Source organism: Bombina bombina, chromosome 6 (genome assembly GCF_027579735.1).
Source record: "Bombina bombina isolate aBomBom1 chromosome 6, aBomBom1.pri, whole genome shotgun sequence".
Taxonomy (NCBI): domain Eukaryota; kingdom Metazoa; phylum Chordata; class Amphibia; order Anura; family Bombinatoridae; genus Bombina; species Bombina bombina.
The window spans coordinates 121,954,062-121,971,367 of NC_069504.1; positions in this window are offsets into that span (position 1 = coordinate 121,954,062).

The following is a 17,306-nucleotide window of genomic DNA, read 5'->3' on the forward strand; positions in this document are numbered from 1 at the left end:
CCGTTCCATTGACTGAGCATACACAGTTGGAGAGGTCTCGAATGGAACAGGGCAAAAGGAATAATGTCCATGCAGGCCATCATGAGACCAATTACTTCCAACCACTGTGCCACTGAAGGGCGTGCCAAGGACTGATAGGAGAGACAGGAGAGAAGACTGGATTTTCTCTGAAAAAACAGGTCCAAGACCGAGAACTTGTCAAATAACTATAAGTACCCATTGGTAATGATAATGCTACGGAAATGCTCAATTTGCAATAAAGACATAGGAGGATATTTATCAAAAGGTATGTCGGACCTGATCCGACAGTGTGGATCAGGTCCAACATACCTCGCTGAATGCAGAGAGCAATACGCTCTCCGTATTCAGCATTGCACCAGCAGCTCTTGTGAGCTGCTGGTGCAACGCCGCCCCCTGCAGATTTGCGGCCACGCTAGCAACGGGGTGTCAATCAACCCGATCGGGTTGAATTCCGGCGATCTCTGTCTTTAGACCACTGCTTCATAACTGCTGTTTCTGGCGAGTCTGAAGACTCGCCAGAAACACAGGCCCACAAGCTTCATTCGGAGCTTGATAAATGGGCCTCAAAGTCCTCATAAACCTAAATAATAGGTAGAGCAAAACTGACAGGGAGTTTAAAACAAAAATTACACCAAATGTCAGCAAAAACACATAAAGAACAGGAAATAAGTCTGAACTAAAATCCAGAGAAAATAAAAGTTCATAGCTCTAAATAAACAATGTCAGCAGAATAAAAGAACATATATTAGTGTCCTAGGAAATACTAAAAAGAATATGATTGCACAAAAGGTCAAAATATGTTGCAACACTCATTAGAAGGAAACATCCTTACAATGAGAAAATTTATATTAATGTATCCATATACATCAAATATGTTAGTATGAAAATAAACATTAACGTCTCAAAATTATTAAGAGAAATATGTATTTTACACAGGACAAAACATGATGCAATAGTCCTAGACAGAATATCTTCTCAATATGAGTATATATCATGGAGAAAGTCAGTGTAAGCCTCAGCACCTGATTGGTATAACTGCCTGAGGTGTAGAGATAGATATATATATATATGTATCATCGACTCAGCACCCTGGTTGACGACCCTATTGCATTGAGAGTGCAGACACACATGGAGGATTTATATATATATATATATATATATATATATATATATATATATATAAAGGAAATTTATGCTTATCTCATAAATTGATTTCTTCTACGATACGACGAGTCCACGGATTCATCCTTACTTGTGGGATATTATCTTCCTGCTAACAGGAAGTGGCAAAGAGCACCACATCAGAGCTGTATATATAGCTCCTCCCTTATCTCCACCCCCAGTCATTCGACCGAAGGTATAGGAAGAGAAAAGAAAAGCTAAAAGGTGCAGAGGTGACTGAAGTTTTGAAAACAAAAATATAATCTGTCTAATATGACAGGGACTCGTCATATCGTAGAAGAAATCAATTTATCAGGTAAGCATAAATTTCCTTTTCTTCTACTAGATACAATACCAAAGCAACAGGACACGGATGAACGGGAGGGACAAGACAGATACCTAAACAGAAGGCACCACTGCTTGAAGAACTTTTCTCCCAAAAATAGCCTCAGAAGAAGCAAAAGTATCAAATTTGGAAAATTTGGAAAAGGTATGAAGGGAGGACCATGTCGCAGCCTTACAAATCTGTTCAACAGAAGCGTTGTTCTTAAAAGCCCATGTGGAAGCCACCGCTCTAGTAGAATGAGCTGTAATCTTTTCAGGAGGCTGCTGTCCAGCAGTCTCGTATGTCAAACGGATGATGCTTTTCAGCCAAAAAGAAAGAGAAGTAGCCGTAACTTTTTGACCCCTACGCTTTCCAGAATAGACAACGAATAGAGAAGATGTTTGACGGAAATCCTTGGTCGCTTGTAAGTAAAACTTCAAGGCACGAACCACGTCCAAGTTATGTAACAGACGCTCCTTCTTAGAAGAAGGATTAGGACACAAAGAAGGAACAACAATTTCCTGATTAATATTCTTATTTGAAACAACCTTAGGAAGGAATCCAGGTTTAGTACGCAAAACCACCTTATCAGAATGGAATATAAGATAAGGCGAGTCACATTGTAACGCAGAAAGCTCAGAAACTCTTTGAGTAGAAGAGATAGCAACTAAAAACAAAACTTTCCAAGATAATAGTTTAATATCTTTGGAATGCATGGGTTCAAACGGAACCCCTTGAAGAACATTTAGAACTAAATTCAAACTCCATGGTGGAGCAACACAGGCTTGATTCTGACTAAAGCCTGACAAAAAGACTGAACGTCTGGGACATCTGTCAGACGCTTGTGTAGTAAAATTGACAAAGCAAAAATTTGTCCCTTTAAGGAACTAGCTGATAATCCCTTCTCCAATCCTTCTTGGAGAAAGGTCAAAATCCTAGGAATCCTAACCCTACTCCACGAGTAGCCTTTGGATTCGCACCAATAAAGATATTTACGCCATATCTTATGGTAAATTTTCCTAGTGACAGGCTTCCGAGCCTGAATCAAGGTATCAATGACCAACTCAGAGAATCCCCGCTTAGATAAAATTAAGCATTCAATCTCCAGGCAGTCAGCTGCAGAGAATTTAGATTTGGATGTTCGAACGGACCTTGAATGAGAAGGTCCTGTCTCGGTGGCAGTTTCCACGGTGGAAGAGATGATATTTCCACTAGATCTGCATACCAAGTCCTGCGTGGCAATCAGATGAGGTAGGAGAGGAAAAGGAGGAAACACATAAGCCAGGTTAAAGGACCAAGGTACTGCTAGAGCATCTATCAGTACTGCTTGGGCATCCCGTGATCTGGACCCATAACAAGGAAGTTTGGCATTCTGACGAGATGCCATCAGATCCAATTCCGGTGTGCCCCATTGATGGATCAATGCCGCAAACACCTCCGGATGAAGCTCCCAATCCCCCGGATGAAAAGTCTGACGACTTAGAAAATCCGCTTCCCAGTTCTCTACTCCTGGGATATAAATTGCTGATAGATGGCAAGAGTGAGTCTCCTCCCATCGAATTAGCTTGGAAACCTCTATCATCGCTAGAGAACTCTTTGTTCCTCCTTGATGATTGATATATGCTACAGTCGTGATATTGTCCGATTGGAATCTTATGAATTTGGCCAAAGCCAACTGAGGCCACGCTTGAAGCGCGTTGAATATTGCTCTCAGTTCCAGAATATTGATTGGTAGTAGGGACTCCTCCTGAGTCCAAACACCTTGAGCCTTCAGGGAATTCCAGACTGCACCCCAGCCTAAGAGGCTGGCGTCCGTCGTCACTATGACCCATGCTGGCCTTCGGAAGCACATTCCCTGGGACAGATGATCCTGTGACAACCACCAAAGAAGAGAGTCTCTGGTCTCTAGATCCAGATCTATCTGAGGAGATAAATCCGCATAATCCCCATTCCACTGTCTGAGCATGCACAGCTGCAGTGGTCTGAGATGTAAGCAAGCAAACGGAACGATGTCCATTGCAGCTACCATTAATCCAATGACCTCCATACACTGCGCCACTGAAGGCCGATGAATGGACTGAAGTGCTCGGCAAGTAGTCAGGATTTTTTACTTTCTGACCTCCGTCAGAAATATTTTCATGTCTACCGAGTCTATCAGAGTTCCCAAGAATGGAACTCTTGTCAGTGGAACTAGTGAACTCTTTTGTATATTCACCTTCCACCCGTGAGTTCTTAGAAAAGCCAACACGATGTCCGTGTGAGATTTGGCTAACTGGTAATTTGACGCCTGACTCAAAATATCGTCCAGATAGGGCGCCACTGCTATGCACTGCGGCCCTCTTTCACTTTACCTCTTCCTATTACTTAGTATAGGCAAAGAGAATGACTGGGGGTGGAGAGAAGGGAGGAGCTATATATATACAGCTCTGCTGTGGTGCTCTTTGCCCCTTCCTGTTAGCAGGAGGATAATATCCCACAAGTAAGGATGAATCCGTGGACTCGTCGTATCTAGTAGAAGAAAAAGCAATTCATGTGTTGATACTCAGGAGACCTATGGTTCAGAGGGTGTGCTACTAAGTATGCACTGATGTCCCTTCTGTGTGTGTAGCGGTCTGTGTTCCACGCCACTATGTATATGCATTTAGAAAACTGTGCTAAAGTGCTTACCGGTCTATCAGATTCTGTGTGCGTTCATCTCTTTACCAACTAGGTCGGTCCAAAGGAGCCGGGAAAAACATAAATTATGCTTAACAGACAATTTCCTTTCCTTCTGTATGAACAGAGTCCATGGCTTCATTCCTTAATTGCGGGAATACAGAACCTGGCCACCAGGAGGAGGCAAAGACACCCCAGCCAAAGGCTTAAATACCTCCCCCACTTCCCTCATCCCCCAGTCATTCTGCCGAGGGAACAAGGAACAGTAGGAGAAATATCAGGGTATAAATGGTGCCATAAGAACAAAACCAAATTTAAGTCCTCCCAACGTAGAATTCAGGCGGGGGCCGTGGACTCTCCCCATACAGAAGGAAAGGGAATTATTTGGTAAGCATAATTTATGTTTTTCTTCTTAATATGAGGAGAGTCCACAGCTTCATTCCTTACTTGTTGGAAACATATACCCAAGATCTAGAGGACATTGAATGTAAACGGGAGGGTAAAAAGAGGCGGACCCTGTTCTGAGGGCACCACAGCCTGCGAAACCCTGTCTCCCAAATATGTAAATTTTGAAAAAATGTGAAGAAGACCAAGTAGCTGCCCTACAAATCTGATCCCTAAAGGCCTCATTCTCAAAACCCAAGAGGGAGCCACAGCTCTAGTTGAATGAGCCTTAATCCTCTGAGGAGGCTTGTGTCCCACTGACTCTATAAGCTAAGCGAACATGCTCCTCAACCTGAAAAACAAGGAAGAGAACAAGGCTTCCTGCCCCTTACGCATCCCAGAATAAACACAAACAAGGAAGAAGTTTGACAAAACTCCTTTGTAGCCTGAAGATAGAACTTCAAGGACCAAACCACATTTAAGTTATGAAATAACCACTCCTTCAAAGAGGAAGGATTAGGACACAAGGAATGAACCACAATCTCCTGATTGAAGTTGCGATCTGAAACAACCATAGGAAGGAAACCTAACCCAGAGAGAACAGCCTTAGCCGCATGAAAAAAAAAAACTAGGAAAGGGACCTCACATTGCAAGGCAGCCATCTCAGACACTGTGCGCTGAAGCAATAGCCAGTAGAAAAAAAAAAAAAAAGATAAAAGAACCTTCCAAGACAGAAAATTTTAATGTCAACTCCATGCATAAGCCCAAATGGAGCCTTCTGCAAAACTTAGAACAATATGTAAAATCCAAGGAGGAGCACTAGATCTAAACACAGGCCTTATCTAATCAAAGCCTGAACAAGACTGGACATCTGGAAGCTCAATGAGCCTCTCGAGCAGTAAAACAGATAGGGCCGAAATCTGTCCCCTAAGGGAGCTAACAGAAGGCCCTTCCCCAGAGCATCCTGCTTGTCATATGACACAACCTCCCATAGAGCTCGGAACTGGGATTTTAAATAAACGATAAAACAAAAGGTAAAACAAGACGACAAGGAATATCACCATCCTCTACTTGTCTTAGTTAAGATCGTTATCTGATTTAGAGGACTGAGATTCAACTGAGGGAGCAGTACTGGAAACTTTTAACATCGCCAAAAGTAAACGCAGGCGTGCCAATCTAAATCTAAATGCTAAGCCCTCCGCAGACGGAGGACCCAAGTCAGCAGGCTCCGACCCTGAAGGTTCTCCCTCTGAAGCCTCAGAGGGAACCAAGTCCCCAGAGGACTGATCGGACACAATCGTTATTTTACACGAATGTCCTTGGGCAGCCCCGATTAACCCTTCGCTTGCGCATAGCAGGAATAGGTAACCTTGCTAAGGTTGTAGAGACGGCCATGCGGAACTCCGTAGTAACCTCTGGGGGAAACAAACCCCTTACAGATGAAGGAGGGTCAGAACTCAGGAAAACTGTATATGTAGGAACATAATCTAGGGAACACACCTCACTGGACGAAGAGTCCTCAGAGGCGATGGCTCAGTGGTCTCTAACATCTCCACATTGGTTGATGAGAACACTCTATTGGGCATACAGAACATAATTGAGAGGGCTGGATTACCCCGGCCTCCTCACAATATACACAGGTATCAAATTCTGTATTGGAGGGATCCCCCTCTAAATGATCAGAATCCTCCATAACTCATCTATCTCAAAATATAGAAAGGAAAAACAACTGGCAACTTATACCCCCAATGGCTGGGGCACTCACCACCTCCTATGACCCAGACAGATAGAGAAGATGCTCCTCTCCGCAGACTCCAAGGCACTGCTAATGCATCTATTAGCTCCACTTGAGGATCCCTGGACCGCGACCCATATCTGGGTAGCTTGGAATTGACCCGGGATGCCATGAGATCTATCTCCGGCGTCCCCCATTTGTTGCAAATCTCCACAAACACCTTGGGATGGAGAGACCATTCTCCCGGATGAAAAGATTGTCTGCTAAGGAAATCCGCTTTCCAGTTGTCCACACCCAGAATGTGGATCACTGAAAGCTAGCAGTTGTGAGTCTCCGCCCACTCCAGAATCTGAGATACTTCCCTCATTGCTAGGGAGCTCCTCGTTCCCCCCTGATGGTTGATGTAAGCCACCGAGGTTATGCTGTCTGATTGGAATCTGATAAACTGGGACAAACCCAGAAGAGGCCAAGCCTTCAGAGCAATGAAGATTGCTCAAAATTCCAGAATGTTGATCGGGAGGAGGGATTCCTCTCGAGTCCACAGGCCCTGTTCCTTCCTGGCACCCCAAACAGCTACCTATCCTGATAGACTTGCGTCCATAGTCACAATCTCCCAGGATGGTCTCAAGAAAGATGTCCCTTGGGACAGGTGATCTGGACAGAGTCACCAGGAGAGCGATTATCTTGACCGGTTATCCAGAGAAATCTGTTGACAGATCCGAATGATCGCCGTTCCACTGTCTCAGCATGCACAGCTGAAGTGGTCTGAGGTGGAATCTGGCAAAAGCAATGATGTCCATGCTGGACACCATGAGCCCAATCACCTCCATACACAGAGCCATAGAGGGCCTTAAGGAGGTCAGGAGGGCAAGACAAGCGGAACACCCGGCACGTGGTGCGCATGCAGGACCGCCCTTGCTATAATAGCAAAAAAAAAAGCGCCAAGCCTTTCAGGCTGCGCAGCTCCCAAAACGAAAGTAAAAAACCTGGTACGTTCTAACATCTGCCTGAGCCTCATCTCACACATGTCGCAGCATAATCAAATAAACTTACTGTTCAATAATCCCCCTCCAGAGATATTCACCCTTGATTCCATACAGATAATAGGAGCCACACTGTGACCCTGTCTTCTTGCGTTATCATATATGTAAAAAGAAAACGATCTTACCGGAATCTAGCCGTGGAACAGAAGCACAGCCTCTCAAGTTTGACAGTCTTGTAGCATAGCTCCTGACATGGACTTGAGTGATGGAAGCAAGCAGGGAAACTTGTCAACACTGATTGCCTAGGAGCTGTTAATACGAGTCTGGATGCATTCGCAGAAAGACTCGCCCTGCATCTCCAGACCCTAACTTTCGTCAATGCTCTCACTGAGAGGCTGACAAGACTTCTTAAAACTCCAGTCCCATTTTGAAGTGTAGATACCCCTCATAAGGAACTACTCCGATTCTTCTGACACTTCTCTGCCAACCTCCTGTGAGGAAAGGCAAAGAATGACTGGGATATGAGGGAAGTAGGGGGAGTATTTAAGCCTTTGGCTGGGGTGTATGTATGTATAGGGTACTTGTAATGCGCGGCTAATCACCCGTAAGGGTCTCAAGGTGCTGCTCATTTTATCAACCTCGGAAGGATGAAAGGCTGAGTGGACCTCGCCGGGATTGAACCCGCAACCCTCAGGTTGCTACAGAGCTCAGCCACAGTGCATTAGCATGCTGAGCTATCTGCCCGACGGGTGTCTTTGCCTCCTCCTGGTGGCAAGGTTCAGTATTTCCCAACAGTAAGGAATGATGCTGTGGACTCTCCTCATATTAAGAAGGAAACATTGGTTTCCTCCTGAATGAAAAGTACAGGGTAAAGTGGACTGTTGCAGCTTACATGTATGCAAAATGTGAGATATACCATCCTCACAGATTTTAGTGACCTGGCATACTGGAATATATTTGTAAAATAAACATATATATGTAGATAGAGGGATATTAGAAAACTGACTCCTCATTAGAGATATCAGTGGGGACAGAGGCATTTTGTTCCAGATTTTACTTATAATAAAGTATGCAAAGACACTGCATATAGTAATAGTACAGACAATACCTGGTTGAGAGCCGTCTGCACTATTTTTACACTCCCTTAAACAATTATCTCTCCATGTAGAAACTACTACAGCTGCCTATATATATATATATATATATATATATATATATATATATATATATATATAATGTAAAACAAGCTTATAGATTTAGTCTCTAACAGGTTAATCCAGCATTATTATCAAAGAATGCTTAGGAGCAGTGCATGTAGACGTTTAGAACAAACACATAGTCAGCTTAGCAAAAGACTCACAATAATATAGCCGTAGTCGAAAGGCTCAACATGTAGTACATGTAAATATATTATTCAGGAAGAACAGCTACAATTCATAGCCATTTTTCTGCCTATTTGTTAGTGTTAAATAAAACACCACTTTGCTTTGAGCTCTTCCTTGTCTGGACTTTTCCTTGATTATATATATATACATATATATATATATATATATATATATATATATATATATATATATATATATATATAGGTGGCCCTCGTTTTACAACGGTTCAATTTACACCGTTTCAGAATAACAACCTTTTTTTCCAGTCATGTGATTGATATTGAAAAGCATTGAGAAGCAGTGCATTTATTAAAATAGCCAGTAGGTGGCGCTGTCCGCTTGTGTTGCAGCAAAGCCAAGCAAACTGAAATTAATCAGTTTAATCAGACCTGAGCTATCGAGCAGATTTCAAAGGAACAAGATCTTCCTGTCTATAAATCAGTCCAGATTGGAATGCATAGAAAGAACTGTTTGCAGAAAAATGCAAGTGAAGTCTGTGTTGTGTGATTATTTTATTACGTTTATAATGCTGTTTAGCAAATGTATTTGTTCATTTTACTTAGTTTAATTATATATTCTGTGTTCTGTGATTATTTTATTAGGTTTATAATGCTGTTTAGCATTTAAAGTCTTCATTTCAAAGCTTTAAAAATAATGTATTAGGTGTTACTTATGACAATTTTGAGAGGGGCCTGGAACCTATCTCCCTCACTTCCCATTGACTTACATTATAAACTGGGTTTCAATTTACAACGGTTTCGATTTACAACCATTCCTTCTGGAACCTAACCCCGGCGTAAACTGAGGGCTACCTGTATATATACTTATATATACTTATATATATACTATAGCCCCTGAGTACCCCCTTGCCGCTCCTGAATGGTACTCAACCCCTTCCAGGGACTGGCAGGAACTGGAAATAGGTTTAAAAACTGGTCCCAAATGTAGTATTAGAGAATCTAGTTACAGAGGCTCCATATTGAGAGAGAAAAGCCACTGAGGGGGCTGAGTTACCACCTGGAGGAAAGCCTGTGGTCATGTTAATAAGTTAAAAGACAGTGCACCAAGCATAAAACCCTCATAAAAACTATAAAACACTGGTCTCCAGCCTAATTAGAGCCTCCTCTATCAACTCTACATATTGCACTAAGCAAATTCCAGTCTTTTAACGGGCCATGCACCTAAATTTTAAAAGTGCCCCCAAAATTGCCCTAGGAGCTGCAGGAGGGCTGTAAAGTGTCAGAGGCTTCAATGATAGTGTTTCCAATTATGATAGACACTTTAGGGACCTAATTGGGAGAAAAAAATGTGTCATGAGGGGAGCAGGTTAAGTCCCCTGGCTAGGCTGTACCTGCATCAGAGTACCTACAAATAGCCTCTGGGCTGTGTGTGTGCAGTGTAAATTCACTTAGCTTGTGCAGCACCCTTCCACTGGCTTACCAGGGATGTCAATGCAGCGGCAACTGTATCCAGTAGAGAGCCCATCCAGTTTAGGTATCGAGTACCACAGAGGATGACAGTAGGAAATACCTGAGTACCTCAGGGAGTGGCTAGGGACGAGTCCCTGCAACATCTGATGGTAGTTATGGCTGAAGACCCGTTAGGGAAATGCTGTGCACTTAGCAGGGTATTCCTGTGTCCTTGTATCATTCAGCTATTGAGAAGTTTCTCTTCAATTTTCTGATACTCCCTAGGAACTCTGGGTCTAACATACTGTAGGTCCGAGCTCCAAATTTATCATCCATAAGCAAGTAGCTGGAACAACCTCTATTCTCAAACATTATTTAATAATTTTATTAGGTAGTGTAATTATAAGTGCAACTGTACTTTTAAATTTATTTTTTATGTGTTTTGCAAAACACTCAACCAGAGCTCTGAGGACGTCCGTTACAGGGACAATAAAGTCAAAATTACATTTTCACGATTTAGATAGAGCATGCAATTTTAAACAACTTTCTAATTTATTCCTATAATCGTTCTCTTGCGATCTTTATTTGAAAAGCAGGAATGTAAAGCTTAGGTGCCAGCCCATTTTAGGTTCAGCACACTGGATAGCCCATGCTTATTGGTGGCTACATTTAGCCACCAATCAGCAAGCGCTACCAAGGTGCTGAACCAAAAATGGACCGGCTCCTAAGCTTTACATTCCTTCTTTTCAAATAAAGATTGCAAGAGAACGTAGAAAAATTGATAATAGGAAAAAATTAGAAAGTAGCTTAAAATAGCATGCTCTATCTGAATCATGAAAGAAAAAAAAATAATTTATGCTTACCAAATAAATTCCTTTCCTTTCAGATAGGGAGAGTCCACGGCTTCATTCCTTACTGTTAGGAAATACAACACCTGGCCACCAGGAGGAGGAAAAGACACCCCAGCCAAAGGCATAAATATCCTTCCCACTTCCTCATTACCCCAGTCATTCTGCAGAGGGAACAAGGAAAAGTAGGAGAAATATCAGGGTATAAATGGTGCCAGAAGAATAAGATAAATAATAGAGAGCCGCCCTTAGACAAGAAAAAAAACGGCCGGGGGCCGTGGACTCTCCCTATCCGGAAGGAAAGGAATTTATCTGGTAAGCATAAATTATGTTTTCCTTCCTAAGATAGGGAGAGTCCACGGCTTCATACCTTACTGTTGGGAAAACTATACCCAAGCTCCAGAGGACACTGAATGAATAACGGGAGGGAACGAAAAGGAAGAGGCAGACCCTATTCTGAGGGCACCACAGCCTGCAAAACTTTTCTCCCGAAAGCTGCTTCAGTCGAAGCACAAACATCAAACTTGTAAAAATTAGAAAAATTATGTAAGGAGGACCAGGTAGCGCCTTACAAATCTGATCCATAGAGGCCTCATTCTTAAAGGCCCAAGAGGAAGCCACTGCTCTAGTGGAATGAGCCATTATCCTCTCAGGAGGAGGATGTCCCGCTGTCTCGTAAGCTAAGCGGATGACACTCTTTAACCAAAAAGATAGGGAAGTTGAAGTAGCCTTCTCCTCTTACGCTTCCCCGAATAGACAACAAAGAGCAAGATTGTCTAAACTCATTAGTAGCGTAAAGATAGAACTTCAATGCGCAAACCACATCCAAATGGTGAAGTAAATGTTTCTTCGATAAAGAAGGATTACGACACAAGGAAGGAACCATAATCTCCTGATTGATGTTGCGATCTGACACAAACTTACCAAGAAAACCTAATTTAGTACATAAAACTGCCTTATCTGCATGAAAAATCAGATTAGGGAACTCACATTGCAAAGCAGAGATCTAAGAAACTCTGCGCGCAGAGGCAATAGCCAATAAAAAGAGAACCTTCCAAGATAACAACTTAATGTCAATGGAATGCAGAGGCTCAAATGGAGCCTGTTGCAAAACACGAAGAACAAGATTAAGGCTCCAAAGAGGTGCCACAGAGCTAAACACAGGTCTGATCCTAATCAGAGCCTTAACAAAGGACTGCACGTCTGGAAGCTCAGTCAGTCTCTTGTGCAATAAAACCGACAGGGCCGAAATCTGTCCCCTCAGGGAACTAGCAGAAAGGCCCTTCTCTAGTCCATTCTGGAAAAAAGATAAGATCCTGGCAACCTTAACTCTGTGCCAGGAAAAACCACACTCTTCACACCAGAATAAGTAGGTCCTCCACCCTTTGTGGTAGATACGCTGAGTAACTGGTTTATGTCACGAGCTTGAATAAGAGTATTAATGACACTCTTAGAGAAACATCTCTTGGCTAAGACTAAGTGTTCAATATCCACGCAGTCAGCCTCAGAGAATCTAGATTTTGATGAACAAATAGACCTTGTAACAGCAGGTCTCTGTGACAAGGTAACTTCCACAGAGGAGATGAGGACATCCCCACTAGATCCGCAAACCACGTCCTTGTGGCCACGATGGAACAATCAGGATTACGAAAACCCGCTCCTGCTTGATGCGGGCCACGACTCAAGGAAAAAGGAGTAATGGAGGAAAAAGATATATGAGTTTGAACCTCTAGGGCACTGCTAGTGCATCTATTAGATCTACTTGGGGATCCCTCGACCTCAACCCGTACCAGGGTAGCTTGGTAATGAGACAGGACGCCATGATATCTATACATATCTCTGCAAAAATCTTGGGATGGAGAAACCATTCCCCTGGGTGGAAGGATTGCCTGCTGAGAAAATCCACCTCCCAGTTGACCACACCCGGAATGTGGATCGCTGACAGTGAACAGCTGTGGGCCTCCGCCCACTCCAGAATCTGAGATATTTCCTTCATCGCCAAGGAGCTTCTCGTTCCCCCCCTGATGGTTGATGTAAGCCACCGAGGATATATTGTCTGATTGGAATCTGATAAACTGGGACAAACCCAGAAGTGACCAAGCCTTCAAGACATTGAAGAATGCCCGTAGTTCCAAAATTGATTGGGAGGCAGGACTCCTCCTGAGTCAACAAATCCTGTACCTTCCTGGCACCCCAAACAGCTCCCCATCCGGATAGGCTTGTGTTCATAGTCACAATCTCCCAGGATTGTCTTAAGAAGCACGTCCCTCGGGACAGATGATCTGGACTGAGCCACCAAGAGGGCAATTCCGGCTGTCTAATACAATCTGTAGAGGCAGATCAGAATGATCGCCGTTCCACTGTCTCAGCATGTAAAGGTCTGAGATGGAACCTGGCAAAAAGAATGATGTCCATGCAGGACACCATGAGACCAATCACCTCAATACACTGAGCCACAGAGGGACTCAAGGAGGTCCAGAGGGCAAGATATGCCGAAGTTAGCTTGCAATGTCTCTGATCTGTTAGAAATATTCTCATGGATATGGAGTCTATTATAGTACCCAGGAAATACACCCTGGTACTTGGGATAAGAGAACTCTATTCCAAGTTGATCTTCCATCCATATGATCGAAGAAGACTGAGAAGGAACTCTGAGTATTCTTCCGTAAGATGATAAGATGGTGCTTGCACTAGAATATCGTCCAAGTATGGGGCTACTGTAATAACCTGAGTTCTGGCAACGGGTACAAGAGCCCCCAGAATCTTCGTAAAGATTTTTGGAGCAGTAGCTAGGCCAAACGGAAGGGCAATGGACTGGAAATGCTGGTCCAGGAATGCAAACCTCAGGAACTGAAAGTGTTAATCACCAAGTTACAAGAAATTCCTGTATCAGCTCTCAAAATAGCCAAACATTGATTGTTATTCCAAAACCTGCAGTGGAAGTATCGCAACATAAACTTTCATCAAATGCAGGAACAAAGTACCTTAGGGGCTCCGGTCGCCAACCGCAACTGCTTAATAAACCTCCATGGTCCCGATCAGTTCCTTGGTGTGCATTAGAATCTCCTCCCCTTGGCTTCTTCGTCACTACCCGGAGTGACCAATAGAACGGCCCCTAGACACAGCAACCACGAAGGCGCTCCCCGCAAACCGCCTGCAGACCTCTGTAAGTCTGCAAAGTCAACAGCAGCCACAAGAAAAAAAGGTGAGTCGGGGCCACAGGTTAAGAAATTAATACTTCGCTTTTATTGCCATACAAAGTAGTAAAAAAACACACTCAGTGTATTAAAAACAAAAAGAGCTAGGACAACAGCGGTCTGACATGTTTCAGCTATCTGCCTTACTCATAGACCATGCTGTTACTAGCTCACAGCCTTCTTAAATAATGTAATCACACTGACGTAAATGTGTAGCCACAGTTAACTCTCTCTAGCCTGGAACCAAAAGGTACAGAATCAATAGGTCTTGGTTTGTTCCATTGTACATAACAATTTGTACTATTTATATAAGTTAAATTCAAGTAAATCCAACATATATTACAGTGATCATTAATATGAATGGAAACAAAGTGCTAAAATATTGACAAAAATGCAAAACCATATATTATATCGTATTCTGCATGATTTACAAAGGAAACATTTAATATCCTTATATACCATATATGTAATGTATTCAATATTTGTCAAAACTGCAGACACCTGTAAACTACCAATAAGATCTACTGTAAAAATTTAGATATATCCTACAAAGCATTCTAGTATAAGCTATACTCAAAAAATCTATACTATAAAGCTGTGCATTGCACAACATATTAACATCAAATTATGGGTCTAAAACAAAACAAGGAAAATTAAACCTTGCTAATTGTCAGTGTTATGACTAATAGCTTCCCAATTTAAGAGGAAAAATAGTTAAGCACTTTTACCTAGATGTGATTTATGAGTAAAAATACACAATTGATATATCTAATTTGTATGTATCTGATATCAACTATCGCCAACAATTAATTAGGTCTGTTTGTATATTCAAACCATCAGGTGATCTGGTCTTAAGTTTGAAGATCCAAAATGCCTCGCGCATGCGTAGCATCTTGTCTCTATCTCCTCCTCTCTTCGGGACTCGCACCCATTCAATGATCTGCCACGTCAGATTATCAATCTTACCGTCATGGCAGAACTTGAGTTGTCGTGCCACTTGTGAATCTGGATCATCTGATTTGATGTCATAAATATGCTCTTTTATTCTCTCGCGGGCCTCCCTTGTGGTGAGACCAACGTATTGCTTGAGGCAATCTTTATATGTAACAAGGTACACTACGTATGTGCTACGACAATTTGTGCAGGCATCAATGGTAAAAACCCTCTGTGTATTAGATGATTGGAAGGTTTTACCTGTCAAAGTGTATGAACAAGCCTTACATCTAGTTGCACCACACCTGTAGTGGCCCTTGCACTCCAACCAGCTAGTAGTTTTTCCTGAGTTCGATTTTATTTCACTGGGGGCTAGGATATTCCCTAGAGTTTTGCTCTTTCTGGGGATGCATTTGCATCCTTTCTGTACTACATCAAAAAGATCCTCATCCCCTTTCAGGATGGGTAAGCACTCTTTGATAATATCCGCAATTTTATCAAATTGCTTACTGTAGTTGGTTACAAAAATAGAACTGTTCTTAATGTCTGTTTTATCAACATCCCTGTTAGTGTGTAGCATATCACTTCTGTTCATTCCAGATACCATATAATAAGCCTTTGTGATCTGTTTTCTAGGGAAACCTCTCTTGAGAAATCTGTCTCTGAACTCTTTGGCTATCTTGTGATATTCTGACAAGGAGGAGCAATTCCTTCTTAGGCGAATAAATTCACCTTTGAGTATACCAAGGCTAGTATGTTTGGGGTGCATGCTCTTTGCGTGTAGGATACTATTACCTGCAATAGGCTTACGATGAAGCTTAGTAGCAATTTTACTCCCCTCACTGTAAAGAGTGAGATCAAGATATGCAATGCTTACTTCATTGATAGTGCTAGTAAAGCTCAAGCCCACATCATTTTCATTGATATTATCAACAAAGTCAGTACTCTCCTGCGTTGACCCTCGCCAGATCAGGAGGAGATCATCAATAAACCTCCTGTACATCACAATACTTCCCCTCTGGTGGCAATCCTCTCCATATATATGGGTTAGCTCCCACCAACCCATATATAAGTTGGCAAAAGATGGGGCAAAAGTGGCCCCCATTGCTGTTCCTCTCTTTTGGAGATAAAAATTGCCACCAAAGGAGAAATAATTGTGTGTTAACAGGAAGTGAAGAACTCTAAGTATAAAGTCCTTATGGGTACTGCTATAGCCTGTGTAATTATCAAGGAAAAAGGCAATCACAACCATGCCTTTATCCAGGGGTATGCTTGAATACAGGCTGACCACATCAATGGTCAGCCAAGAAAATCATTTTTCCCAACTGATATTCTCTAACAAAACCAGCAAATGCTTAGTATCCTTCAAAATTGAGGGAAGGATTCTAACAAGTGGCTGTAAGATGCTTTCCATCCATCTCCCCAAGGGTTCCAACAAGGATCCAATGCCCGAGACGATTGGACGACCCTGGACATTGTCAAGACCCTTGTGTGTCTTGGGGAGATGGTGGAAAATGGGGGTCCAGGGATTTTTAACCCAAAGAAAAGCCTTAGTATCATCATCCATGATGCCCAATTTGTTGCCATCATCTAGTATTTGCTCAAGGCTAAGTTTGAATGCGTTTGTAGGATCAAAACTCAATTTGGTATAAACCTCTGTCTGGCTCAGTTGCCTCTCTGCTTCAATCATGTAATCACATTTATCCAAGACAACTATATTCCCACCTTTATCACTTTTACGTATGACAATATCTTGTCTAGCCTTGAGTCTCTCAATAGCCTCTTACTCTGTCTTGGTGAGGTTATTCCGTCCAATAGGCTGTTCTGTAAGTGATTCTTGTAACTTATGCAATTCAGCCTCTACTCTTCTGTGGAAGGATTCCAGATACACTCCCCTTTTTCTGGTTGGATAGAATTCAGAGGCTTGAATTTTACATTAACCTGCTCATCCTTAAAGGATTCCATTTCCAAATTTATAAGACTCAAATAATCAAGTGCCTCATCAAATCTAACATTATAATTATCAATGCCCTCTATTCCCTTTTCTGGTACTACAGTCTCAGTGTTATATTTATCATTTTTGAAACATTTCCTGAGTGTCAAATTTCTGACGAATTTATTTAGATCAAGCAATGTTTCAAAAAGATTAAAGTTAGTAGAGGGCACAAAACTCAGCCCATATTTTAATACTTTTTCTTTGTCAGGGATTTATCTCTTTTCCTACTGTGCCTTTAAGGATGTCAACTCACTACCCCTATTTAAGGCTCCTC